The sequence below is a fragment of the Rhea americana genome, unplaced genomic scaffold (genome assembly GCF_003343005.1).
Source record: "Rhea americana isolate MKP2758 unplaced genomic scaffold, rheAme1 scaffold_337, whole genome shotgun sequence".
In the NCBI taxonomy this organism is placed as follows: Eukaryota; Metazoa; Chordata; class Aves; order Rheiformes; family Rheidae; genus Rhea; species Rhea americana.
The window spans coordinates 323,712-350,539 of NW_028186465.1; the positions used below are offsets into that span (position 1 = coordinate 323,712).

At 38.7% G+C, this 26,828-nt stretch overlaps 1 protein-coding gene across 1 annotated transcript in view; it reads left to right on the forward strand.

The window, feature by feature from the left end:
- Positions 1-26,828, forward strand: part of PDE7B (phosphodiesterase 7B) — a 91,668-nt gene that overhangs the window by 25,564 nt on the left and 39,276 nt on the right. The gene's annotated exons all lie outside the window — the stretch shown is intronic.

Genomic DNA, 26,828 nt, shown 5'->3' on the forward strand with positions numbered 1-26,828 from the left:
TTTATTCTTGGTCACTAGGGGTCAGTGATTCAGCTTCAAATTAAGATGCTTAAAGGTATTCGAGCTGGGTATAAAAGTTTCTGTTATATAGCCAATGGAAATCTCATCAACTGAATAGTTCTCTAGGCTCCACCAACTGTTACGACTTTGACTCTAATGGGAGCTTAAACTTGTAGCCTTCATGAAAATGCCTATATTTAAGTGCTTAAAATAGTGAGATAAATTCACCATGTAGGTGCTCTTACATTCCAGTGAGGTTACATCCTCATGATGTGATCTAGAGCTGGCTAAGGAACACTCAGCAGTCAGCAAAACTGGCTTTTGCCACTCCTTGAACAAAGGAACCAGGAACTCATATTTTGTCCTTGCCTTTGATAGCAGCAAAGCTCAGTATTTTATTGCCGGGAAAAGATACTTGGGACAAAGAAGGTTGGGAAAGCTATTGGGAGTTGATGAGCCATACAAAGGGATGGAAGCTCTGGGAGAAGAGGATGATTATGTGGAGAAATGATCTGGGAGAGCTCTGTGTAGTGTAGGGGCTGTGAACGAGCAATCTCAAACTGGGGGCAGTACCAGGCCTACATCAGATGTACAAGACAAACCTAAATAATGGCTTCCAAGTCCTTTCTCTTCCCAAGGCTTCCTCCATTTTTTGCATTACTGTGGCAAAAGCACCCAGGAGCTCTCACATCCTCCCAAGACTGAAGGGCCATGCTAGGCTTGGCCCCCAGCCTGCCCACCTGCTTTACTGCCAATCCCCAACACCTCAGATGGCACAAATGACCTGGGCAGAGAGAAAGCAAATAAAACTCTTGATGCATATCACCAGTACCTTCCCATTCCAGTCGCAGACGGCAGTCTGCTTTTTCCTTTCTGCGTCTTTTTCCTGCTTGAGTCCTGGCAGGGGGCTGGGAGCAGAAGTAGGTGCAGTGGGACCGAATGCTCAGGTAGCAGAGCAACAGCTGCTTAGTCTGGAGGTGCCCTAAAGCCTCATGTCCCACTGCTACCTGAAAGCTTCTGAAGTTTGTGAAAGGTAGTCACCAAAATAATTTTTTGTAAGGTTCACAGGATTTGGAGATTTGCTGTTTGGCTAATACTYTTATCTCTTGATCTGCGCAAATGTCCTTCCTTTGTTTTGATGCTAAAAAACAAGAACAGGAAAAAGTAAAAGAAAGAACAAACTTAATTTAACTCCCTTTGAAGTAATTGTTAGCAATTAAAGCATGATTTTGATGCCTTTCCTAAATACTTACCATGTATAAATGTTAACCATGATTTTGGACAGCTTCTTGATTCTGGATAAATAATATTCTTCTTTGATGTACTAAAGTATTAAAGAAACATCTCTACTATGTTGGAGGATTTGGGGTTTTTCTTTGGGGTTTTGTTTGGGTTTTGTTTGTTTGTTTGATCTGTGATGGATTACAGCTTAAAACAGTTCTAGCCTTCTACTTCTCTCTTGGGCTCCCTCTTCAGCACAGAGCAGTATCACATTTTCCCCACTTACTGTGGTTGTTAGGGACACACTGAATGTAGTGCATTTGATGCAGACTGAAGCCTCCAGACCAACTATTGCTTTAATTTTGTTTGAAAAATTACTATTTGAAAGAATTCTCTTTTCAAGAACAGTGTCCTACTCCTGATAGATCATTTTGGGCAGTGTAGACCCATTAGCAGTGAATTGCTCAGTTCAGTCACAGCCTGGCCAATAGTGAACRCAACTATTCTCTTTTAGCTCCTTGCATGTTCCTGACCTGATCAGCAGTGCAATCCTTGGGAATAACAGAGAGCGTTGTTCTCCAGGTCTGTAGAGTCCTTAAAACTCCCTGCTCCTTAATCTTGCTGAGAAGTTCACCCAATAGTATAAATGGTAGCAGTTATTTTATGATATGGACACTTGCCTATAGAGAATTGAACTCAAACCAACTTACTCTTAATTACTTTTTAAAGAAAAGCARATTTCCTCTATAGTGATAATCAATCAAACTTATGTTTGGAAGCAAGATGTGTTATTCCAAATGAAACCAAATCTGTCCAGGGCAGATTTCGTATGGATCTTACTCCTTTGTAATTAACTTAGGTTTTCATATGTAGTTCCTGAACAGTCTTCAGTAAGTGTAACTTAAAGATATGCCTGTACTAAAGAAGAATCAGTCAAGATCTAAAGTTGCTTTCAGGAACAATTTTAAAAGCAGTAGTCCAATAGCATCAGCCTGTACAATCTTCTTGCCTTGCATTATTTTCCAACTTTTCAGTTTCCATATGCAGAGGGTATTATAAAGCACTTTTATACGTATTTCTTTCAGAACTATAATATTTCTGATTGGAGTCAGTACTGTTTTTAATTACACTTGTAAACAAGATTTGAGAAATTTAGTGKCATGCCTCCTATCATTTATAGAATATGTTTAGAGGTAGGACACAAAACAATTCATTAAATTTATTTCTAGGTGATTAACTCATGTTATAAGTGACTAGAGTCACCTCTCAGTATTTTGCAGTAATTGGATATTTAGTCTGCTTCATCTACATGTCAAAAGGGGTTCCTGTTTTCAGATGCATCCTAAAAATGCCCTTGCGAATTAGGAGACAGAGTGTTATCACATTAACACTGAAAYCTCTTCAGTGTTGCTCCATTTTCATTCTTTGAGCACTAATTAGTTAAGGAATTAAGTCTAGCATGTTAGTATATGCAGACATAAAAATGCAGGATGTAACTTGGGGGCCTAGGGTTTCAGAAGACACCCTTAACARATCTATAGCAAACACCAGCATAATCAACTCTATCAGTTGCACCCACCAAGAAGTTATACCTACAGCCCGAGTTCTTTGACTCACAGAATTTAATCCTATGCTGTGTAAGCTAGAAGAGCTCCTGGCAGGACACTTTTTCTACATCTTTTCTCGCTCCAGGGTCTCACTTGCATGTGCACGGCCAGGACGTTTTCATTCCACTCTGCTCTGCCAGCTCCCTGTTTCAGGGAGCAGCATGCTTCGCTCCACCGGCAGAAGGACTGGTGTGGGAGGCAGCTTACGGTTCCAGCCTTTCTCCTTCTCTGGGCTTGCAGCTGGAAATTGGAGGCAACTCATGGCCTATTCTCTTTTTGGCCGTTTTCAGGCCTACAAAACTTAAAGCCAGTTTTGGCACATAATCATGAAAAGTGCATTTCAGAAAAATAAAGTTCAAGTTTTCTGAGAGGCACAGAAACTTCATGTATTAAAAACATCACATTACTGACTTTCAAAGTGGAGTGACAGATTGTTACACCCTGTCCTGGTGCCATTGTCAGATAGGAAAATTGAATTCTTTAACTTTTCACGATATTTTCTTGGGTGCAAAAAGAAATACAGAGTCTTCCTAACTAAAACTGGTTAGTGTCAATTCTGTGGAGGTAAGATATTTCAAAATTACTGCCTCTTGTCCTTTAGTTTTTTTTTCCTCTATAGCAGTCTCTTCTGTAAGAACATGTTTATAGTAGGTACGCTTTTAAGCTAGGATAGCTAAAAAGATTCAAAGAAAGAAAACAGGGAAATTACCTTGACATTCAGAGACAGCTGTAATATCGTGTAAATCATTACTAATACAGAACAATTATGGTGTGCTCAGAGACGACTGTAATAGTTTTTTTGCATAGAGGAGGAAGGATATTGAACCTACTCTGGAACTGTGAAAAAGTAATTACATATCATCTTCCGTACCTAACAAATGAGATATTCTAAAGATGTTATACTAGCTTTGACATGCTCAAGAACATCATGTTCTARTCAAGGGGGTGTTTTATTTCTGTGTACATCTTTTATAAGTCATCTATGCTGCAGCATTTGTGTGCTGGCTACGTATTTTGAGTATGTGTGTATATTACTGTTTTTATTTTGCACAGTTGTTTGGCAACCTTTTACTGGGTATAATGCAGCCATTTAGGATCCATACTGTATATACCGATTGCTGGTTGCTACCTTGCCTTAGCCAATGTGAAAGGTCTTTATCAAATTGATTTCTGTTCTGCTTGGCAGGGTTACCTCATCAGGACTAATATCTGCTACAGAGGAAAGACTTCCTATTTCTACAGTAGTATTCTGTATCAGGTCATCCTAAGACCTGAGAAGGTTCCATGAAATTTAGAAATCTGAGGTTCAGAACTCTAGTAAGATATCATTATCCATAACTTATGCAGGTGGAATAGATGTTACCTGAACACTGTCTTGCTTTAAGGCCATAATGCTGTTTGTTTCTGGCTATTCTGTTAATCTTTATCTGATTTTCAATTCTCTGTATCAGCACTTCCCTTAGTTCTGGATGGTTTATGGTTAATGCCATTTGTCTTCTGCCTCCTCCTTACAGATTATGAAAAATTACCAYAGTGCAGGGTTCATTGACCTATCAGCTAAAGCCCTTCCATTGCACCTGCAATTAGACTCAGCCGTTGTTGCACCCAGTGGAAAAAGCAAGTGGCACTAGCACATGATACTTGTTCTTCCTGTTTGTGGGTTGGAGCTCAGAACCAGCAGCCACCCCTCCACTGGGCTGTGTTAGAAGAATCTCAACACTTGGATCARCACTTAAAAGATGAAGCTAATATACCTTGTCTTTACTGCTTTTGCTATTGGATAGTTCACAGGTATTATCTGTCTCAAGATTTTAGAATATATACTTTCTAAAAGGGAAAAAGATCATGTGTACTCTGAAGCAATTGCATTCTGAAAATCACTTAATACTTGGGAAACTTTGTAGATAAAAATATGGCATAATGTCTTATGATGGCATGCTRTCTGAAAGATGTCAAGTGCCTGAGTGGGACCTAAGAATGTTTTGTTTTTCAAACTCTAATAAATTACTGGCATAAATCTGCCAGACTGAATAGCTCCAGTTACAAATTGTTGATTTGGCATCATGCAATTGAGATGGTGGAGCAGAAGAARGAGCTTCTCCCACAAGATCTGAATTGTTTCTGCAGGTATATATATTGGATTTCAATAGTTGTGTTGATTAGAGATACAATTTCTTAAAACTTTGTTCCTCTAGTAATCTGCCATTTGCTCTTTAGAGACCTTTAGATGAGAAATGTCTAGGAAACAAGATATATGCATACTACATAGCAATTTACAGTTTGYGTATGCCTCATCAGTTTACTAAGGTGCAAGAGGCTGTGTAAAGGCTACTACAAAATCAAAATATAAATAAAAAGAGGACATTTAGAGAGCATTGGARCTGAGATCTGGAACGCCACTAGACATGCACCTGCAGTTTAGGGTCAAAGGCATCATAGAGCCAAAAAAAATGTTCATTGGCTCAGAGAACATGAAGCTAAATTGTGGTGTGAAATATGTCCCAAAAACTAGCAATTGCAGAACTTCAAGAGTGATCATGTAGATGAGATAATAGGGTTTTTTAATAGTAGCCAAATTCTTGTCATGAATTTGGCAAGCTAACAGTTCAACAGCACTGAACTGAGGTTAACACTTAAGTAAGATTTCTTACAGGATATGTGGCCTATCCCATTTCTAATATAGCTGGATCAATATTAAAGTGATGTTTTTCAGTGCTTTCTGAGCCCAGAAGATACAGGGAAGTATCAAGGAACAGAAGATGAATGGTGGGGGAAGAGAAAAGGGTCCTTGACTTTTTTTGAAGCAGAGAACAGGTTGCAAGAGCAAATGGCCAYCTGAGCCTAAGACTGAAGTGACTGAAACGGCCTATGGTGCTGCACCTTGGCTGCCTGAAACTACCTGCATGTGCTTCTGGTGTGTGTGGAATGACTGGCCTCATAGAAGGGGGGCAATTTGAAATGCAGTTTCCCCAGAAGATATTCACAGGCAGAACCTTAACATGCAGCAAATGATGTTTATAGAGTTAAAGATGTTGTTCTGCTTCCTGCCAAAGCAAAGAAGTAAAATCAGCATTGCTACCAGAGATAGTCTTGATTGGTTAATCTCAGAAATGAGCTCTCTTGAAATCTTCAGCAGAGATGAGTCTTGATAGGATTAAAGCTGATGTAAAAAGAATGATTTGTAGGGTCACTGGCCTAGAGAATTTGGATAAACACCTAAGCTAGGAATTAATTTTTCAGAGAARAAATGGAGACTATGTAAATCCATGAAAGAAAAGAATAACTTTAACATCCCCCAAAGTGGAGAATTTTGGATATTGGTAAATGTTTAAAGCAATACATCTTTTCCTTTCCAGAAGTAGGAAGAAATGTAGTAGTAAAGAATTGCATAAAGCTGCCTGCAAGTCTGCCATCCTCTAATGCTAGACAAGCCCAGTCTTGTGATTGACTTGACAGTGATTCGAAGTCAGCAGAATCGTACAGGTGGAAAGATCCTTCAGAGGTCTGTAGCCCAGCTGCCTGCTCAACACGGAGTCAGCTGCAGGCTCGGTCCAGGTTGCTCAGGGCTTTACTCGGTCTGGTCTTGGAAACCCCCAAGGATGGAGACTGCAGAGCCTCGCTGGGCTTCCACTGCTTGGCTCATGCTGCTTTGAATCAAGCAAATTTGAAAGAGGAGTAGAGCTTTGTGTCTTGTGTTGGAAGACGTAAGTGTGTTTCAGACACTATTCCAGGCTGCTTTAATTCATAAAAAACACAAATAACCTGAAAAAGATTATTACCTGTTTTAAAGCAACAAATATGGCATCRAGGGTCTGATACAGACAACAGAGTAATGCTGAACTGCAAGCTGTTTTTTACGCTTTTAAAAGCATAAGTCTGGGAGGCAGGGTAGGGAACTTTATGTACTGCTGTGGATTTGAGAAGATGGGCAATAATTACGGAAGGTGGAAAATGTGAACGGAAGGGGAGAACATCACAGAAGAATAAACAGTTGGGCATTGGGCTAGAAAGACAAGAAAGGGATGGATATACTGTGAAGGATAGAATGGGGAAAGYCTGAAATACAGCGCTGAGGAGCTGATCCCTTCTCCCCTTTGCACTGGTGAAAGTCTCTGACAAGTAGTGTCATGCTAGTCTCCCAGAGTAGCTATCCAAAGCCATTTGGAAAGGACACCATTAAACCTACCTCTGTCCCCAGGTTAGAGTGTGTTTCCACATATCGGGGAAACAGGAAACAGGAAAAAATAAAAGAATCCACGTGGGTAGGAAATGCAGTTGAATGGTCAACAAAATGGGCTTTGACTGGGACTTCCTTAAAATAAGGCTAAAACATAAAGGGGAGATAAAAGAAGATGCAGCTTTATTAAAGACTGACTGAGACTGAAAAAGTAAGCTTGGTGGTAACTGCCTTTTACTTCAGGGAGATAAAGTTTCCATCAGTGAACTTCCTCCTATAGTTGGTGATATCCAACAAATTATAAAAGCTTTGGCAGGCTTCAGGCTGAGGGGGATGGAAATATGTCCTGAAGACAGAGAGAATAAAAGGCGTAGAGGCTTAGAAAGTTATGGTGGAAAAGGTCAGCCAATAAAAATGATCTCAGTAAGTGTTAAAGGGACAAAAACTCTGTCAAAAGTGGGGGTTTTTTGTATGGAGCAAAGATAGACAGATGTATTATTGTGCCATTATAAGAAATGCATTTTTTACAAGACCAGTCTGAGGGAGATACCTTGGAACAAAGTGGGGGTTGCTGCTATGTGCAGTCCACTCCTCCCTGAATTTGGGGAAAATATATMCCCCAAAGTCAAGGTGGGGGGGAGACTGTAGGCAGGTTATATAAGTCTAGCCTTGGTAGGTCAGGATGACAGATTACCACACAAGCAGCATACAGAAAATCTGGCAAACTCATTAAAAGCCTTGCTCTCCAGGGGAGTCCTTCTTCCTGGAAGAAAGCAAAATTATTTGTAATTTACTCTAAAGCARAGAAAAGACTGCTTGTCATGTAGACGTATTTCATTCATGTGAGTTGATGATTTTTGTCTTCCTTCCCCCCAATACTGCCAGACTAATAACAAGATAGTTAGGTATGTATACCAGATCAGTCACTTAGGGGGAGTATTGACGTAGGGAAACAAATTTCAGATAGTTATAAAAGAGCTTCAGCATGATCTTTACAGTGCAGAACAATAACAGGCAAGTTTTCTGGTGGTCTCTTGACAAAAAAAAAAATGCCCTGAACACATAAAACAGATACATAGAAATGCTGCATTTAGAAAAATACAGCTTTGGAGGTGAGTTCAGAGCTTCCACTTCTGCTGTCTATAAGAATTTTGAGGCTTTTGAACGAGGGAATGGAACTTCTTTAAATTGATTTATTATGTGGCAGGGGCCTCCACGGTGTTTAGCACTACAGCAATGGAACATCTGTCCACAGCAATTAAGCAGGAACTTCCAAACTAAAGGACCAGTCACAGATGGAGCAAATAGTTTGCCAAGTAAATGATGTAGGGCTGCTTATACAAACCCACTTTTCCTCTTAAAAGCAATAAAATACCAAGCACATAAAGTTGGCAAAGAGTGGGGGTATACAATTAGTTATGATAATTCTAAAATGATAAGTGTCTGCTATTTTGGAAAAAACAGGAGGAAAAAAACTTTAAATGCATTAAGTAGGGTAAGAATTCAGTTAGATACTAATAGGGTAGAAAAAGATCAAGGTCGTATTGAAAGTTTACTTTATTGTCTAAAATAATAAAAGCCTTTGAAGAACTGGTAGAGATTAAGCTTTCTTGGATGTGCTGAATAGGTTTTAGTAAAATGAACATATTCTCACCACCTGTACTATTTACTACTTTTGTTAAGATTAGAGAGTTAAGATTGTTAAAGAATTTCTCTGAAGAATTTATCAAACCTGTAAGCCTGTCTTGGTCAGGCAAGATGTGCCCCACAAGTAGCAGGATATGAAATTTTCTCAAGATATTTGAAGATATCCTATGGAGTAGGAGGTTTTTCTACTGTGTGTATTGTTAATATTTATAGAAAAGTTCTCATCACACTACATATTCCCGTGTTGAATAGATGATTTGTATGAATTCCAGAAAGCTCGAATCTATTTGATTTCAATAGAAAATGTGGTAAGACCTAAACAATAGAAAAAGATATAGAAGAGTTGCCTTTGGTCTCTTCCCCTCCTTCGACCCCATACTACATGTGTTTTACATATAAAGAAAACATTTGTACTCTATGGCTAGCACACTCTCTCTTTGTGATAAAGCACATTTTCTAATGATGGTAGGTATAGCTACAGAGGTTGTTGGGAAAGAAGACTCTTCCAATGCACAGTAGTTCTGGAAGAGACTAGAATGACATCTGTAATATACTGATTTAGCTATCTATGCTTCTGTTGTCTCTGAAAAGCTCTGTTTATGCAGAAAGAAAATCCAATAGTCTGCATTTTACAGCAATTGGGCAAGGTATTGCTCAAAGCAGTAATTTCTTTCTCTACCAAAACTTGCAGTATACTAAAACACAGTTCAGTTTTTCCATCACCAATGTATCTCATCAGAGCAAACTTTTTTAAAAAAAAAAAAAAAAAAAAAGACTTACAGTATGGGATCCATTCTTGACTTATTCTTGACTTACCTAAAGAACAAATATTCTGTATCCAAAATGTTCTGACTACCAATAAATATTGTCATATAGTAGAGTATTTTTCCTTTGTGTGTGTACCAGTACATRTTGATGGTAGATGCAATGCTTACTTCTTATTGTTATGCATTCTTTTTATTTTATAAAGCCAATAATAACCTCAAACTAATGGAGTTTCTGTCTGCTGTACTCAGACTCAATGTTTTAATGGGACAGAATGAAAACGGTGAATAAAGAAGTGAATTTTGGATCTATTCTTTTGGATCTAGTGTACTATTCTCTGCTGAATTGTCCTTGCTGCCTGACATGAGTGACGTGGGAGCCTACAGTGTCACTGCTCATTTGGGGATGAGAGTTCTGTGACTGAGGGATCGAGGTCTTGAATACATGTAGGTTTTACAAGTTGTAATTTCCAATTCATTTGCTCATCCAAAATGTCAAGACTACTCAGTAATATGCAAATAGAGTAACTCTAGTGGGATCCTGATTGTCTGAGCTTTGTTCCCCCTAACAACTGGTATTTATGTTTTCACTGACCCCAGTGGTTCCTCAGACTCCGCAGCATCTGAATCTGGATGGAGCCACTTGGTCGTTTTCTGATTAAAGGAAAGATTTGGGAACAGTAACTTCTGCCACTGCCCCAAGGCCATGGATGAACTCTGGCTGCCTACTCCTTCAGTGGCAAGGCTCTGAGACACACAGCCTCAGTAACCCTTCCCTTCTCCTTTTTCACTCCAGCAGCACCCCAGCCCAACATGTTTACTCTTCCCGGAGCCCCAGTGATGGTGTCAATTACAGAACCACTGAGACAGGAAAGTGAGGTAACAGTGAAGATCAAGCAATGAGAAGGTGACTGACCACCTCCAGAACCCCATTCCAGTTCCAGAGTGGCTGAACTTTTTTTATTTTCTTTTATACACTAAGGGAAACTCAACTCAGGAAAATGAGATTTGTCTTTTCAGGTGAAAAAGGAGGACAGTCTGTTTAACTCCCTTGTGGCAGCCACTTGCACTGGTTGTTGCATGTATGAGATCTCCCTGCCCAGCAGCCCATGGCATGCAGGGCAGGGAAGATACCTGCCTGCTCTGCCAGTGGTGGGCCGGCAGTTCTTCTCATAGCAGCTGCAGGAGCCAACACAAGCACTAATTGCTTCTACCTTGTGCTGCTGTCCTACGAGGCAAATTGTGAAAGCAAAATGAAGCAAATCCATTCTGAGATGCAGCCCCACGTCCTTCCCAGTGCTTTCCTCCTCTTTAAGACTCTTCCAAATGAGCACCACAGTGATGTCATCTTTTGCTGTCCATCAGAGTGGGCTTGTGATGCCTTTGCTTTTTCCCTATTACTTGTAAATGCTTTCTCAGATGTCCTTTGCCTTGGTGTCTCCATAACCCTTTCCCTGTTATCTCTGGCTTTGTGATTATTTCGTCATCCCTATTGCCTTTTTTCCCCTCTCCTGTGTATCTGCTGGTTTCATGATCCTGTTCTTAGACAATCATGCTTGAGAATTGGGTTTGAGTTATGTACTAATTGTCATATAATTTACAATCCCATGTTTAATGCTCTCAGGCATTGGACGCAGTGGCACTGATATGAAAGTGCGCAGTAGAATGAGAGCTGTGCTTGTGAATGGATAAACTTGTCACTTCTGTACAGGCTTGTGTGAGTAGCAGTAGTAGCCAGACCGCTTGGGAAAAAATCACATGCAGGTCAAGAAGATTGGCCTGACCTTCTTTCTCCATATCATACCCTCTGTTATGTAAACCTATAATCCAAAAGGCTGTGGGAGTAATGTTTCCAGGTGCCTGCTTTTAAAAAAGAGCTGTCCTCYCATTTCTAGATTACCTTTTGAAGTCTTTTCCACTTTTGTGATCACTTCAAAGGCCTGAGTTAGGACTGCGTTGGGTAGGTGTGTTTCTGCCTGCATGCAGATGTTGAGAAACAGTGTTGGGACTTTGAGTTCATTGCATTTTGGAGCCTGTGTCTTTCTGCCCTTCCATATTAACCAAACCAACAGCTGCCAGACATTTCACAATAATACAGACATGCATGTGCCTGTTTTTGAAAGGCTTTTTCRCAATTATAAATTTAAGGAATAGAATAAGAAAGTGTCAGACAACGTGGATTCTTCAGTATAAATGAACAGTGCTCTACTATGCCCATGCAGTCAGTGTCATCTCCATGACACTGCTGTTATCTGTTTTCCTGACTATTTCATGCTAGTAGTAAGATACRTAAAATTTATTCATCCTTCCTATCTCTCATTACCTCTATTATGTTAATGTTTTWATTAATGCCTTGGAGATCAGTGCTGATGCAGGGGTATTGGAGAGAACAAGTTGCCCCTGGAAGGTCATGAAGGTAACTAGCTCACTAGCTCTCCTCTTGGTTTCCTCAGCTGATTCACAGAGACCTTTGTAAAAAGTAGGAAAAAATTACCCATAATGAAAGACCTTATAGATCCCATGGTGTGGGAAGTGAGAACCCTTTCTGTTTTGGAGAGAAAGATTTTCTATGTTGACAAACTAAAGGAGGATGAAATAGGTGTGAAAGGAGAAAAAAGGTAGAGACAGTGAGACCAGAAAAGCTCAGCAGAAGTTATATGGGGACAGAAGATATTTTAAGATTGAGAAAATTCTTTGTGACAGTGATCAGTCAAACAATTTACATAAATCTGGCGTCTAGAACTGACTGTTGAGTATAGACAGTGTGGAGATAGTCCTGGCCAGAACTTGTGTTCTAATAATATTTTTGAAATAATAATATTTGGAGTGGAGGAATCAGTCACAAATTCTGGCCTGAAATGCCAGTGGTCCAGTGGTCCATGCTCTAAAACCAAGTTTTAAAAGAGTTGGCAACTTCCTACATGTTAGACCCCAAATACATAAAGATGTGTTTGGAGCTCTGTAGTAAGTTCAGCTTTCTTTGTAGACTTTATAGACTTGTCTGTTGTTTTCCTCTGGAACCTAAGGTGTCCTACAACTGTACGCTATACAAAGAAAAGTTAAGTAGAGATTTGAAGCTCTTAATTACAATGAAAGATGTCTTTCCATCAAATTATACACCAGTACTTGATATCTGAGATCTAGGCAAAAAAAAAATAATAATAATTTACAGGGCTTTATTTTATAAAAATGGGAGGATAGGAATGTCTCACATGGAAGCAACAAGCCTCCAGTGTGGGTTCAAAGCTGCAGTACACTTCCTACTCAAATAACCTGGTGCTACAAGTTATTTATGTGTCTCTGTAACAATGTCTCTCTGCAGGGATGGATCCTGCTACATTCTGAAGGGAGAATTACTTAGCTGTGAGGTTTTGGGGAGGAATAAAATAGAAAGCCTAGTTTAAGGAAGCTGGAATATACACCTTTCATTGGGATTTTAGGCACACTTCTATTTATTGGTAAAATTTTGTTCAACATTTTTTTCTGTGTAGTTGACATATTATTTGTATTTGAATGTCTCCGAGTACAGTACACATTGCCTTGCTACACCTACATGGGAACTAAYAGAATATAGCATTTTCCCCATCATGTATTAGAGTCTAGTCCAAAACATTAGTCAGTTTTACAACTATAGTCAGTATTTTATGACATTCTTCTGTAATGTGATAATGATGAGCTGATTCTTAGAAATCTTCATGGACTCTATCTTCAGTGTAGAACCAAATTAAAATTTAACCTTTGTGAAATTCTCAAGTGTTTAGATAAGTGTTTCACAGATTTGATGAGACCTAGCCAAATACTTGGAGAGAGAAAGTTCTTGTGAGGTTTCCAGCAAAGAGTTTCTGAATTTCTTTTCTGTAACAAATTCAAAGTCTAATTTGCAGAACATTTGCATTATTTATCATTTGTAAGTAGAAGATCACTAGTTAAGTTTATTTTTCACATAGTTCTTCAAATTTCTTTGGTAGCTGTTAGCTACTGAATATAAAAGTAGAATCTAGGAAAAATACCAAAAAAAGCCTAAAAAGATAAAATCTCTGCTTAGTTTGAATTGCCCAAGAGTATGATGAGTTGAGAAATATCTTTTTATGTGCTCCCACTCAACATGCCAAAAAAGTCTTTGCCAGAGTTATTCCCTATTGGAATTTACAGATGTTTGTGAAAAGCAAAGACTGAAGCAACTGTCTTGTTCTTCCTCCTTTAAAATACTATTTGAGGAGGAGCCTCAGAAGCTGGCACACTCAGAAAATGATCTCTTCAATGAATATCTGAAACAGAACTTTTGGGCTGCTAAATTTTAATTTAAAGGTAAATTTTGAGACAAAACAAAATTAAAATATTGTTTGTACATTTTGTTGTGCCTTTGGCATTTATAAAAACATCTCGGTGGTTTTTGCCTCCACCCCCAAAAATTTGCTTGTTTGTTACATTAGAAATATTAGATTGCAGTGTTCTCTTTTTCTGAAAGACTTCAGCCATTATTTGGATTCCCAACGAACATGTTAAAATGTAGGAGGCAAAAATCTGAGCTTCTGTTTTCAGCCCCAGTTGTGGAGAAAGGTAGTGTTGTAGCATAGGCTGCCAATGACAAAACCTAGCATTTCTAATATAAATGTGTTTGAAATATTCATAGTATTTGTTGGCTTTGTTTTGTTTRCTTTTTTTTTCCTATGCTAAAAATGGGTGGAAAAGGTGAAAGGTTTTTCGTTAACTTCAAATAAGAAATAATGTAGATAGCACAATTAAATATGTTTAYTAGCAGGACTTCTTAGATGATGAAGTAAGTGGAAGACATTAAATAGAAATTACAGAGTCAGCTTTGTGGGGAAAAAAATATATATATATATATATGATCCTGGCATTCCTTTGCTATCAACTCTCCCTTTACTGCCATGCTCTGCTTCTGAAGAGTATGGAGCCCTTGTGCGTGTCCGTCTTCTCGGCACTGACACAGTAGATTAGCTCTGGCAAACTTAACACCAATGATGAGCCCAAACCAYAGTTCTGGCTTCTAGGTGTAGCTCCAGCCTAATGGTTTATGTATCCAGAACTTTGAGTTAGACCACTTAGTAAATTAAGTACCATATTAATAATATGATTTTTGCATTGTTGTTTCATGTCCCTGTCCATTTACAGTGGTTTTGGAAGATTATTGAACAGACATTTATTGATGAAAAGGTTGAGCCCTGAGTAGTTTGTAGTCCTGGTCTGACAAACAGATTTTCTTCCACTTTTTATAAAGGGACATACAGTGGACAAGGAAGGAGGAGAATATATTCCTTCCCCTGCTCTGTGCATGCTCCTCAGAGAAGAGCCAAGTCCAAGCCATTTCTACTTTCCTCTCTCTGTATCTTGGTAGTTCCTTTTTCTTTTAGATATTAAGTTTTTGCAGTTTCTGGGGTTAGGAGCTGAGAGATAAAACAGTATTCACAAGGACAAGTATTCACAAGGACAAACCTGTCAGAGGCTACCTGGCAGCAGCTTGCACATCTGATGGGGCTCAGCTAAGCTGGTGGTCCCAGTACATCTGCTGGGGAAGGCTGTTGGGGAGGCAGCTGGTAATGAAGCCACTTGGTAGCCCAGGGGTCAGCCATCACAAATGAAGGGAAACATGAAACAAAGTTTTAGGGAAATAGGATTTTTTGCCAATGGCAAGCACCTAAGAAGATGTGTTTATTGACAGTATTCTAATTACAGAAATATGTAGTTAATCATTTTTGTTTAAGCCAGCTTATGTTCACCTCTTTTATGAATGTGCATTGAATAAAGAATAAAGAAAGTAAACTGCTATTTAATTGTCCTTTAGATAGTAAATATTTGATGTAACTGAACCATAACAGTGAACGGGGCACAGAGGGTAGGTTAATGTTTCTGAGTATACTGAGATTGATTAAGGTCTTCCTCTTGTGGCACTGCACAAAGAAGCTTTTCCAAAGTTTTAAATTTTAAATGCATATGTACATAGCATTGACAGTGCATGATCTGGATCAGTGGTCTCTTTAGTCGAGCATTGTTTTTCCAGTTCTGAAAAATACAAACTGCTTCAGAAGAGCTTGTGAGAAATGCAAGAGAATTTCCACAGAATATCCTGGTCACAGAGTTCTGAGTTTCTCTAAACTCCATAAGCTACAAAATAGGTCAGTATTGAAGACAGCTGAAATAGTTTAATGACCTGGTGTTTTTTACTGAAAGATGCCTTTGTAAAATTCTTTCTTCTTGAATTTTGATATACTTAATCAAAATGTTTATTAAAAATGGCTATTGAATTTTTTAATTTATCRAAAATATAGTTTTCAATTTAAAGGCTTTTTTTTTACTGATAGTCATATTAAAGTGTGATTTAATATGACTGTAACTAGTGCAATATGTTCACATTTGTTCAGGCTGATATAGGTATACATAGGTTTACATTTACAGGTACATACTCTRTGCTTTATTTTTGACTGGGATATGTAGAAAAATAAAGCAGTGAAAGAGTTAGCTTTAGTTTGGGATTCCCAAGTTTGCTATTGGGATTCCCAAGGCAGAACCAAATCTCATCAACAAAGACTGCTAGAAACAACTTAATCTCAAAAAAAGAGTGTTAGAACAGCTCATGGTAACCTATCCAAGTTTGGCTTTCATAGCAGATAGCTTCAAGATTATCCATGATAGAAACAGATTTTTTTACAAAAGATAAAGTATTTGCTAAAATCTAGCCAGATTAGGTCTTTGAATTTGGAGGTTTATGGCAGGAGASTTTGAAGATTCAGCCCATTGCTCATAAGATTTGCATGTTGTTTGGGAAGYATGGTGCAAAAAGCAAGAGAAGTGTTTCCCAAACTGTAGAACACTCAGGCTTTGTTTCCACTTCATGCAATTTTATTCCTGCATCTAGCATCAAAATAAAAGCATTCCACTCCAAACATTTATATTATCTGCATATGTCACTTGTAGTTGTTTTCTAAACAGAAAAGCATTCTTTTTGGAAAAAAATATTTTATCAGAATAATATTTCCTGATGCAAAAATACTGCATGATAAAATGTTGGCTAGCTCAAGCAGTTCTCATCTTGAATAAGCAATTAGCACTAAGGGTACCTGTGCCTATTTTAACCATTCTCTTGTCTTCCTGTTCAGTAATTCACTGAGTTACAGAGGTATTTATGTGTTTCACAGAGAAATTAAAACCAATTCAAATTAAAAAAAAAAATAGAAAGAAAGAAATTTCCCAGCTTTTGGCTCTAGCTACTGCTTTTGAATACAAAAGAGAATTTATTACAGCATATGATGAACAAACAAAAATTGAATAAAAGAACTTCCTTAATCTCAAGTATTTGGCTCCTGCTGTCTCTTGTGTAGGATAAAACTCTTCTTCACAGCAAAGCTTCAGGGAGCGAGAAAAGTTTTCTCCTGCAAGATATTGCAGGCAACTTGGCGCAGGTCGGAGCCAGCGCTCAGCGCTTCCTCCTCCTCCCTGCCCGGTTCGTACTGTCTCCCGCCCCGAGGACCCGGGGCAGCCCCATCAGGAGGAGCACTACTGCTGCTTCCTCCGGCCGAGCCCTGCGGTACTCCGACCTCCTCGGGAAAAGCCCGAGCGATTAGGTGGGAGACTGGGCGAGCTGTGAGTCCAAGGGAAGGGGAGGAGGAAGGGTCACGCTGGAGCTAAGAAAAAATAGCACAAAGGGGAGGTGGAAAAGAGGGAAGGAAGGGCGGGCTGGGAYTGAGGAGGAAGGATGAGCATGTGGTTGATGAACAAGACAGAGATTCATTTACTTTGTTGTGTCTCTCTTAATTACCTGTAAAGTTGACTCTGTACTGATGTACCTTAAAAGGGTGTGTAAGCACTTTACAACCCTTAGAAGTGTTAGATACAGGGAGCAAGGCTGAGTCTGAAGAGGCTGAATCTCCTCTCCTATGAGAAGAAAGTGGCAGCCATGCAATTCTAATAATTTTATTATTAAAATTTATTTATATCATGATGTCAATTATTATTTGATGCAAATAAATATATTTTTAAATATATTTGTAAATATATATCAAATTTTACTAATTGGCTGTGTTAGACATATGTGGATTGTAGCATCATACTTAAAATTTCTGCTTGGCTGTACAATGCTGCTAGAGCAGAAAATGAGAATGCTAATCAACCCAGAATAAAATGCACATGCTTGCAAATAACTGTTCCTAAGGAACCTGTAAAATAAAAATAATTCCATTAGCAATGCACATTACAAATTTCACCTAATAAATATTATACATAGATGAGAAATGAGAATGAAAAATAGGAAAGCAAACTTGTGAACAAATGTTCAACAACTATTACTTCAAYTTTCTGCAGAAAAAGAACCTACTCTTCAACTTTAAAATCCTCATTGAAAGGTTCAAGAGGTCCAGGTCTGTTCTTACAGACAAATCATTTAAAGCCCTGACAATGTTCAAATCAGAAATCCATGTAATAGAATCATATGTAGAAAACTCTGAGGCAGTTTTAGTTGGACATTGCAAAACGTAGGCGAGTGCTAAGAGATCTCTGAAAGGGCATCCACAGCTAGAGTTTTATGACAGTTAAGAAAATAATTTATAGTCTGGAGAGTTTAAGGTCTGGATGTAACTATGAGTGAAGAAAATCTTATCTTATGGAAACTTGCAAAAGAAGTAGTTTGACCTAATGCATGAAACATATAAAAGAAGACCGGAACTCTAGATATGGTTTTGTCATTGGTCTTGAACAAAACACACATTCTTTGTGYTCTTTTCCTTATGTAAAATGGAAGTTATTATATTAAACTACTTAACATATTTTGGCAAATATGTGGATTGGAAGTGTATAAGTCTACAGAAATTGTTAAGTACATATTTATTTTAGTAGGGGGGAGTCTGGCAGAAGACTAGATTCCAGGAAGTACAATTTAAATAATTAATAATGTGGTTTTCCTCATGCTATAATTTATCTGGGAGAGGGATGAAGAAGTATGACAGTAAGACTTTAAAGTTACCATGGTAATGCAACCTACTACCTGTTGCTAAGAGCACACTATAGCTGTTGTTATGACTTTCGTTACAGCTTTTATCATTTCAAGATGTATCCTTTAGTTTTTAACTATTCTTTTAGATTTAATTTCATAGGTGAGAAAGCTAGCAAGTTTTATTGCTTCCCAGCAGGGCCCCAGCACAATAGCAATGATAGTGACAGAAGTAACTGAGCCTGCTGACTTAACTCCCATCTGCTAATGCAGAGTAATTCATAAGCTATCCAACAATTTTGGAAGTCAAGAATTAACAAGATACTTCCGTGCCCTACCTGCATTACTATCCTCTTTCCATGAAAAGTCAGTGACGGATGTTTGGAGGCAGGCAGGCAGGACTAAAGCCTCAATAATGCAATCTAAAACCTCCCAAATGCGGACAGCTGGTTCTTAGCTCTAACACGGGAAGCAGTAACATTCAAAACACTAACAGGATCCAGCCCACTGCCAGTCTGGTGTCCAGATCCAGCAAAGGGGCCACTTTTACTGCTCTGAACTTTGCTGAGCAGCAGCAGCACAATCAGACTCAGGCCAGCCAAAATACTGCCGTGTGGGGCCGGAGCAGCAGGGAAGCTCCCGAGACACTGTCCATCGGGGGCTACTGCTTGGGAGAGAGACAGGCTGCAGCTCAGGCAACAGCTGGGGTTGTAAAGGGATCAGCTGAAGAAGAGAAGCAGGGGCAGAGTATGCCGTGTCTCCTGCTAGCTCCCTGTTTTCCCAGGCTTTCCTTTCCTTCTTTGACTATTGAGTTCAGCCTTCTAGGTAGTAAGTTCTAGCTGATTATTGTACAGTTGAAGCACAATATTTACCAAAGGCAAGGTGGTTGTCTAAGCTATTCCCTTCAGGTATGGAGGTGGTGATGGATGATTTCTGTCTTCTGCATTTATAACAGTATATTTATACAACTCCCTGTGCTTTCTCGTTGCATTCTGTTTTCCACGACCTGCCTCCTCTTTTAGTTCAACAAGTGGCTATGAAGTTTCCTTGCTGCCAGATACAAGGCTTATCCATCTTTCTTCTAACATATGAAAGCTGTTGGCTGAGTTTTGAAAAACTTGCTGGCACAATTCTACATCTGAATTTTTGATTTCTCCCAAAATGAGAAGTGTGTATGTGAATAAGTAGTCCATGGCTTTTACCGATGTTCTCATGCTCCCTTTGTGTCCTTGTGTTCTGTGGTTTCAGATCTCATATATATGCTTATATAAACTTTTGTCCTTTTTGCTAGAAAAGGTTGATAGTTAAATGACTATCACACAGTAGTAACTAGGACACAGTTATTTCAGGTTCTCAATCCAGAGAAAAACAGCAGTCGAAATACTATTGCGTAAGAAGCATTGATTTTTGTTTAACTGAGTCGTGGAATAATACTACACTGTATGTTCCAGCACACTGTATTTTTTGTGTGTGCCCACATCAGTGTGAGCTCAATGTGTCTATTACATGTATTACAAAATAAATAGCAACTGTCAGAGGGATAATCACAGTTAGGAGCACACTTACTGGTAAAAAGCTTGGTGTGGTCTCAGCTGTGTGCAAGCCATCATCACAGACAAGGGCTCAGATTCTTCCTCCTTTACGCTGTGTTTCGTTACTGTGGCGCCCAGTTCAGGAACTGCAGTCAAAGTCGAAAACATGCAACTGTGAAAGGTAGTGCAGTCCATTTAAGGCTTAATCCCTGGGTGGAGGCACTTATTCCTCTCCACTGCYTCATGCCAAAGGTTGGGTGAAATAAATCTGGGCTTTGGGCAGCAATTCCTAGCCCATTATCAAACTCTGAAACAGCTGAAAGCATTCTCCATGCAGTACAACGTACTGGCTTTTGGGGAAGTTATCTTGTCTGGACTATTTAGGATTGTCTGTCATCACAGACTCTGGCCATTTTTTCAGTTGGAGGCAGTTATTCTCTTATACAGTCAGTGTTTGCTCATGCAGGAGCGAACAGATGGGTGAAGAGAACAATATGGCAACTGGGTGAGCATATGAATTTCCAGTGACTGCTGCCAGCTGATTCTCCATGAGCAGCTTTTTCTTCCTCCTAGATTTCAGTTTGTCTGCAAGCACTTTTTCAAAGTCTGATACAGTRTTGTAATAGTTTTGCCTCAAGATATTTTAGTTCAAAATCTTTTCCCCTGAATTTTTGATGTGACCTGAAAAGGTTTAAGGAAGGATTTCAAAGGTGTCCATAAAACATCTTAAGTTACGTTTAGTCAAGATGCTCATTTGCCAAAATGAACCAGATGTTAAAAAATAAAATAAAATAAAATAAAATAAAATAAAATAAACATGCTTGTGGATCCTAATGTCTCCCCTGGCTGTATATCCAGGCTATCTGTCAGTGCAAAAGCCATCTTATCAGGAAACTTCTAGTACTGAGGAGGGCTTTTTGAGCAGAGTTTCTTTCTAGCATGTATCTGGATAGGCACAAGCAGCACTGTTAATATTGTTTAAACAGCTAAGATAGGGCAAGTTTTAGTAAAGGAGGGCAGAAATTACAGTTGCCCAGTACAGCCAGGCAGAGTCAGTAGTTCATGTTGAGCTTCAGATCCCCCATTCATTCCAAATACAATTTAATAAGAAAACAGAAGGTAAGTGAAATGTTTCATCTTCAACCGTTGCTGATCTAGAGATGGTATTTTAAATTCAAGTAACTGAGTGCTGAAAAAAAGAAAACAAATCAAAGTATTTATTTTTAAGTGAAAGAGGCTTTTTCCTAGGAATTTAACTCTCCATGGGAAATGTCTATTTTCATTCAACTTGTTTAAGGTTCTGCTTTGAAAAAAGGAAATAGATAAAAACTTTGAAAATTAATTCAAGCCCTAAGCTGAGAATGTACTACCTGTACAAGTAACAGTCTGTTCATTTATTTACTTATTACTACTTGGAGGTTGTATGTTCACAGGATAGACTGCTGCAGGGGGAATTAGGTGATTTCCTGTGTAATACTCTGCACCATCATTTTATCCCTTTTTTGTAATAAGGGAATATCAACAGGTATCTTTGCAAAATATTCTGAAATGAAACTGCAGAACATGCTGGATGAAAGCACTGCTTGAGAGCTAATTAGGACTGTTACCAGAAATAGTAGAAACATGCACTGTATGGGGCAGAAACCCTCATGTTTTAAAATATTTAAATGCTTAAGAGTTTAGTGCTTAAAAATGGGTCAAGTGAGGTGACTCCCCCAGTTCTCTTGTTGGAAAAGAGCGTTATCCTGCCTCTGCAGCCTCCGATGTCTGTCTCACTGGATCTGTTCAGAGGTTTTTGTTCACTGAAAAACTTATGCACATGAGGAACTCTGCCTAAAATGCTTTTTCCAGACAGTAATTCATAACAACAATTTTTATAACCCTAAGACAACAGAACAAAAATAACCCAAACAAGTACAAATATGAATCAGGCAGGGACAAGCCTGAAAAATTTTCAAATTAAAAATAATTCTAGTAATTTTTCTAACTTGTAGACTGAGTTTGCCTACTTTTACGCAGCAACGCTTTCCTCTTTTAGAAAACTTTCCACCGAGGTCGGAATGACATCTAAAACATCAACAACTCATCTTCCTCCATCTCAGAAATCCCAAGCCTTTTTATTAGCTGAAATAGTAAAACAGCCAGGGACTCCRTGGAGTCCACTAGAGGCCTTATTACTGCCATTCTGTTTTCCATGGAAAGTACTCAGCCACTGCATTATGTATCCTAAAACAGTCAGCTTAAGAAATATTTGGATAAAATCTTAGAAAAATCTGACTGGAGTAAATACTTCTAACCTCTTGTGAATTTTCTGTGGTATTCATGACTTACCACATGGAGCTGTATACTACATAAAATCAATAATTTGGTGGCTTATCCTAACTTCTGGTGCATGAAGTAGTTTTGTTGTTTTGTCACGGCTGTAGCCCAGTTTTCTCTCTTAATTTGCTGTGCTTGTTCAGTGAAATTGAATCCCACGTCATTGCAGGCAAGCCTTGGAGAAGCTGTTTTCCTTAGTGCAGATGGTTCTTCACTCCAGATGTCGAGGCAGCTCCGAGCTGCCTCATTCTTTCCTTAACCCTTCTGCCCATCTTGAAATTACGTTGACACTGCAGCTGCAGTGGTACTGTGTTTCTTGCTCCATATTTGATTTTCCTGTACTAGAATTTGTCATATGTGTCAGGCCTTGCTCTCAGTGGTATAATGCACCACATAGACAGACGCCTGTTATATCCTCCACATTTGTTTGGTTTGTTTTCATATCTGTTTGTTTCAATGAGGAAAAGGTAATATTCAAACTGTGGTTTCATTCAGAGATGTCTCCTCTGGAAGTTCTCGTGACTGCATCTAGTTCTGAGCTCCCCCAAGGCTCAAATTCTTCGTGTTTATGATCGGAAATGTTCCAGCCCTRTATCTTCAGCCTGAGGACACAAAAGAGGACCTGTACCCTTACCGTTTCCCTTTGCCCTCTCTGTTTCATTTGGGAACACAATGAGCTGTCAAAATTTCCTGCCTTGTTTCCACAGAATCCTTCCTTCGCAGCAAAAAGGATTATTTATCTAAAACTGCTAATTGTATAAATTGTCAGAACAATTGTTTAACTTGACTTTAACCTGGAAAGCAAAGGGAGGGAAGCTTACACAAGGGAACCAGGTTTCATATCATGTATTCATGAAGATCAAGGTTCCTAATATGCTTTGGAGACCACTGTCCACTCAGCAATATGGACACTAAGTGGAAATTTGCACATACATAAACCGGTACATTCCCCCCCACCTATCACAGACTCATAATCCTTGGCAGATAAATGTGTTACTGTAGAGTAACTCAATTACTAAAATATAGCAGGTGCTGATGTAGAGGTCTGGGATGTTGAGGAAAGTCTCCCTCGAAATTCCTCTATTTTTTTTTTTTTAAGGAGACAATCTGGTGTTTTGCCATTAACAGCCCTTGCCTTAAAGAAATTAGAAATCACGWGCTGTGGTGTACATCTGGTGCAATCCATATTTTTATTATCTCTGTTGAGTGTACTTAGATGTAATTAAAAGTGATGGAGAAAAGTGATGGAGAAGGATATAAATGTTTTCCAAGCACATGAGCCAAGAAGAGAACAGAGGAAAGCAGGTGTGGTTGATTTATCCCACCACCACTTCCTAACTAATCTTTCTCTAATCATATAGCAAGAGACTATGTGGCACCTGGCAAGATATTTTGAAATAACAGATTCATTAGGTAGAGCTACTGATAACATCTTTTACTCATCAGAAACTTGCCTTTCCTGAGGGTAAAGTTAATAATCCATGAATATAAAGTTTTTAGTGGCTTTTACTAAACATGTGGGAATGCAGATTGATTCTGTGTATAGATTTCTGCAGTGCTAGATACAGCCCACTCTTTTATTGTCTGTAAAAAATGTAGAATGACACAGTCAACAGGAATCATCAGTAATTTTCCACTACTTCAGCCCCAAGTCCTCAGGTTTGCTGCTTAAAACTCATTTGCTTTGGCTTTGCCTGAAGAACATAGAACTCGTAGCAAGTTTGTTGATTATCATGCATGATCTTTAACAGTTTCAGGTAGTCTTTCAAGATTTATACAGCCCTTGCCATCAGCTACTTGGATTGTTTTCATCTCCTCCTTCAGAATCTTACTCTTCTGATGACCTAAATGTCTCTTCTCTCCTTCCGGTGCTTATCAAAATGAGAATTACTCCGTGGGGATTTTCCTTTTTTGGAATGCCTCTCYAGTGCCTTGGTCACTTTTCCAGAAGACCACCTCTGCACTTTTTCCAAGAGGAATCAGGGTTTCTACACATAGTTTTTCAGAAGAACTTACACCAAGTATTTTGTCTAATGTTGTCAATACCTGCCTAGAGTTCCCCCTCTTGACTGGAAYTACTTTACCTGAAGAATCTGAGTTAGCTAAGCTTTAAATCTGCAGAGACAGCAGCAGGACYGTGAGAGGAAGTTGGGCTACTAGAAAATGTATGTGGAATTTGCAGGTAGCTGGGCCATAGAGCAACTCTGGCAGAGAGGTAGCAGTAGCAGTGAGATATATTTAAAATAGTTGTAGCCACATATACCTGATATCTCTCAGATATATACCATCAAATTTCATTAGTATTCTCCTACTTCTGTGCCAAGATTACTAATAAAATTTTTAACACTGTTCCCAATGTGAATCTTTGAAAGGCTATGACAGTAATTGTTCCCCAGCAAAATAGTTTTCTTTCAGCACACCTTATTATCTTCTTACCTTTAGTCTTTTCCAAATAACAGTATTTGTACTTGTCTCTYGCAGTCTCTGATATGCTTATTGAAGTCCATATGGTTGAAACACACTGCGTTTTGTTTTTCTTGTCTAACGATTACCTATTTTTATTCAAGACAATTCATTATCAGGTTTTATCTTGTATGGTCTAGTTTTGGTAAGCCCACATTGCATTTTCTTCTGTGTTCCAGTTGTCTACTTACCTTTAATATTCTTTTCATCAAAATTTGGGATAAGAATTGGGTAATTTTTTCCATTTGTAAATGTGTATGCCTTTGTTATTCTCTAGCAATATGATACCTTTCTTGATCTGATAGTTTTATTCTTTCATGTCCAGAAAGAAAATCATTCTTCCCGGATTTACAGTATCATATGTCTTTCTTTTTTCACATTTTTAGAGTTTGCAATTCTGTCTTTCAAAGTGTTCTGAGTTATTTGCTGATTTACTCACATCAGTGACATGAGTTCTGTTTCCTGTTAATTCATTGGTGCGTATAGAAAAAACAAAACCCTAGATCCAGGCATGCTCTGAATTTACACCTGATCTTAATTTGCTGATGCTTGTTTTAGTGACAGGCTCAAGCCTGCCTGATTTTTTTGGTTTATACTGTGTGTACCATATGGCTGCCATTCTTGCTTTTTCTGCATGACTCACCCAGTTTGATGGGTCTACCTGTGGCAGAAAGCAGTACTTGTAAGTAAGGGTGCTGGCTTGTGAACTCTGATTCATGGGTGCTGACGAATCTTGCTTTGGCATTTTACAAGCGATTCAGCTCTTTTTCTCCGCCCTTCTGCCCTTTAGCAGAAGGAGCACAGGAAAATAGATTTCTATACCTCAGCTGCCACAGTTGCACATTATTTTAAATAGCTACTGAAGATAGGCCCATGTAGTTACCACTTACTTGAACTGCAGCAGCTGAAAAGCAGGGGAAGGGTTGCACCTCCTGCCCCTGCTATCAGCCAGGGTAAGTGGGGTCAGTAACTGCTTGAGTAGTTTGGGGCTGGTTCCTTAGAGCCAGTGACAGGCAGCTCGTGGTTGCCAAGTGGGAGTTGAATACAGTCAACGTGTGGTCTGTCTCTGGGGCCTAAAAAACAAAATGCAAGTAGGGAAGAGAGAAAAAAAATTATAATCTAAAGTGATTCTGTCTGAAATAGTCTTAATTTGACTGCATGCTCCTATGTCTTTCATACCTTCAAGGACTCCTAGAGGGCACAGAAGACTTTCTCTGCCTAGAATATTCAGCTTAATAGTTTTTACTTGGCCTTCATCCCTTAAAAATAATTGTAAGCACGTTTTAAGTGAACGTTAGAAAAAATAACAGTATCTAACTAGGTCCTTCTTTTGTGCTGCAAGATGTTTTCTTGTTTTTAAACATGAGCAGTAGAAGCTAGCAGCCAAATTCTTCAATTCTTTTTGTTTAGACTACTCAGATGCTGCATTCAGATCCCAGAGGAAGCATTATTCAAAGTAACTAATAATTCATAATTTTATTGCAAACTTTGAGAGGCCCACAGTGCAAGCTGTCTCAGGAAGTACTGTGGGTGTGCTTTCAACACTATGGCCTGTGTTCCTGGAAAGGAGGAATTAGTCTTCTAGAGAGTTTTTGAATACTTCAACCTCAGCTCCCAAAATCTCCAAGCTCAGTCTTATTTAAGAATGTTTAATATTTTGGTCTTGCAATTTACCTATAAAGACATGAGTAAATTACACTGCAAGATATTTAAAATTATGGAAATGTAAAACTTACATCTGTTTCCCAGTGGTTCCTACCTATGTAGAGATTTTGCAACTGCTATTCATGCTGAGCAGTATTTCACTTCTTAAATCAGTTTTACCCATTTCATCAGTGTTACGTTGTAAGTCAGGTTCTAGCTGATGTGAATTACACAATGATGCTAATTCTTACAATTGTAATTTTATAATATTTAAATATATATTCTGAATCTCCAGAGTGATCCTTCTCTGAGAATGCCAACTTTCATTTAAAGAAAGAATGTTCAGTGTTTGAAGAGGAAAAGGCCAAAATTTTCTGGAATGTTGAAACACCAAAAAGTGAAAAAGAAACCAAAATGTGTTCCTTTTTTATTATTTCATGTTTTTGAGACCAGTCCCATGACTTTGGAGACTTTGGGGGGATCCAGGGTTTTTTAGTTCTTCTTCTTCTT